Source organism: Xenopus tropicalis, chromosome 8 (genome assembly GCF_000004195.4).
Source record: "Xenopus tropicalis strain Nigerian chromosome 8, UCB_Xtro_10.0, whole genome shotgun sequence".
NCBI lineage: Eukaryota > Metazoa > Chordata > Amphibia > Anura > Pipidae > Xenopus > Xenopus tropicalis.
This window is the reverse complement of record NC_030684.2, coordinates 135,863,792-135,866,811: the sequence shown is the minus strand read 5'-3', so window position 1 is coordinate 135,866,811 and position 3,020 is coordinate 135,863,792.

Sequence of the window (3,020 nt, the reverse complement as noted above, 5' to 3'; positions counted from 1 at the left end):
TCAAAAGAATTGTCTCTCCCATCAAAAGAATTGTCTCTCCCATCAAAAGAATTGTCTCTCATGTCAAAAAGAATTGTCTCTCATCAAAAAAATTTTCTCTCATGTCAAAAAGAATTGTCTCTCATGTCAAAAAGAATTGTCTCTCATCAAAAGAATTGTCAAAAAATGTGATGAGCGAATCTGTCCCTTTTCAGTTCAGCAAAAGATTTGCAAAACTGCTGAAAAATTTGCGAAAACATATTTTGCAACTTTTTTTGCCACAACCATGATTTATTTTGCCGCAACTTTTGCTGACGTGACTGTAACTTTTTGTAGGCTGGGAATTTAGATATGCAGTAAGTACTTAAAAGACCTTTAGACTTACTTTTAATTTATATTAACCTTTCCTTTTCCTTTAAGCACATTTCACCAGAGCAATTAAATTCATATTCCAGTCCTTGTATCCCTGTCCCAAGTTGGCTTTCACCCGCACAGACCACAGATGAGACAAACTACTCTCTTCCCCCTTCCAGAATCACTTTCTCAGCAAACAATTCTGCCCACATATATCCCTTACCAGAGTCCAACATAATATCACTTTGGGTGTTCCCTGGGAGCAACTGCTCCACACTTCTAGAAACAGTTTTAGCCTTCTTAGCCATACACTAAGGGGGAATTTACAAAAGTGCTGATATTGAGACAAAATAAAAGTGGAGAGAGATTTGTCGGATTTTCCACCTTATTCACAAACATCTATCTCCACTTTTATGAATTTGTCTGTAGCTGTTAGTAAATCTGTCGGTGCCACCAAACCCAGTCCCACAGCTACAGGAGCCTCAGGGGAAGGATTTTACCAGCAGGATTTGGCATTTAATTTGCCATTTGCCATTTCACTTTGGGGCATTTCCTGAAGGTAATTTTAGCCCAGGGAAACTATACATCATTTTTCAGGACAATCTGGGCTTTCTAATGTTTTCTATATTTCTGTGTAATTCCACTTCTGTAACAAGATTTAAGGGTCTAAATACCTTCTTCTCCAGCCCCTACTCATTACTGGGCAGCAGCAATCCGGCCCCCACACCAACATGCCTGGTGAGAAGAGGCCCAACAGGACTAGGGCCCCCCGGGTCTTTATCCAGTGCCCTGTTGGGCCAGTCCAACCCTGTACCCCAATATCCCAGTTTGGGTGCCAGTGTGTATGTGCTGCTTGCTGATCACCAAGATGGCGGCTGGAACAGAAGGGGCACAGCTAAAGGTGGGGGCCAATGCTGTCAGGCAGCTCTGTAGTTCTGGACATGCTATGGGGGCACAGCTAAGTTGGGGCAAATGTCTGTGAAGTGATTAAAGAGGGGGCACTGCTGCTAAAATTAAAAATTTGCCTGGGAGGCTTTACTTTTCCTTTAAAAAATAATTTATACAATATATTCACGCAAAATGTTATTATTGCCTTATTCATTAAGCTAAATATATATATAAGATATAAATTAAACTTTTTCTTTAATTAGTGTTTTATTTGTTTATAAAATGTTAATGAGACTTTTTGCACCTATTGTTCTAGGGTCAGAAACTTCTCCCCTAGCAATAGGCTGCTAATCCCCATTAAAGGAACAGTAACACCAAAAAATGAAAGTGTTTTAAAGTAATGGAAATATAATGAACTGTGGCCCTGCACTGGTAAAACTGGGGTGTTTGCTTCAGGAACACTACTATAGTTTATATAAATAAGCTGCAGTGTAGCCATGGGGGCAGCCATTCAAGCTGGAAAAAAGGAGAAAAGGCACAGGTTACATAGCAGATAACAGATAAGACACCATTGTATTTTACAGGGTTTATCTGTTAGCTGCTATATAACCTGTGCCTTTTCTTCTTTTGAATGGCTGCCCCCATGGCTACACACCAGGGTTTATATAAACTACAGTAGTGTTTCTGAAGCAAACACACAACTTTTACCAGTGCAGGGCAGCAGTACATTATAGTTTAATTTCTTTGAAATATATACATTTTTTGGTGTTACTGTTCCTTTAATATGTTACTGATCCCCCAATGGGGCCCCTACCAGAGGTGTTAAATGGAGACTGGGTGAAACAAAACAGAAGAGCTTTGAATTGGTCTGACAGTTACACTGAGCTTTACTCCATTTTGAAAATGTTGGGGAAAATGTTGGGAAAAAATGTAGTTAAAATGTTATATAAATGTTGTTTAAACAACAAATTCAGGAAAGTGTCTGTAAACTGTCTTTCTTTCACCAAAAACTGCCAAGTGGCACGCGAGTCGGAATTTAGGCGGATTTCTGTTTGTGAATCTGGAGAAAGTGTTTTCCACCACTTTTTCCACCACTTTTACTCCAAAAAAGGGCCATCTCTACTTTTGTGAATTCCCCCTAATAATTTTAAGGTTTGCAGAACAAGTTCCTCTTCTATTTGCGCAACTTGCGCATCTGCATTTTACCAAATTGCAGTCCACAATATGGGCAACGTGAAATCAAACTAAGGAGTGGTAAGTGGGACTTTGGTGCCAAATTGTCTGAATTTCTCATTGGCTGAAGCAACTTTTCCTAGGATGCAGTCATCTGCAACCCATTTTAAAGTGAATCCAGGTACTAAGAACCACAGAAATTCTTGAATCCCCAACCCTTTTACTTTACACTAATGAATGCCATGATGTGCCTTTTTCTTACTGAGTTTAGCGCTTTAGCACCTGTCACATTGCAGAAAATCTTGCACATTGGGCTCCTATATGTAAAGGGTAGAGGGGGAGGTTTAATTAAAACTCTCCTTTACCTGAGCTGCTGGCCAGTAGAGCACTGTTACATTGCTGCTCTCTTCCTCATATGGACCCCTGCTGGAGTATCTTGAGGAAGGAATATCCAAAACATACAAGATGGGTCCAAAGAACTCACCACAGATGGAGGAAGCTTTAGGTGCGCCACCCTGAGCCTTCAGCTAGGGGAGCAGATATCACTGATTTTTGAAGAGCAGGCACTCAGTGAGCATATTCCCAAGCAGAGATAGGACTATGATTAAGTGACTCTGAACACAAAA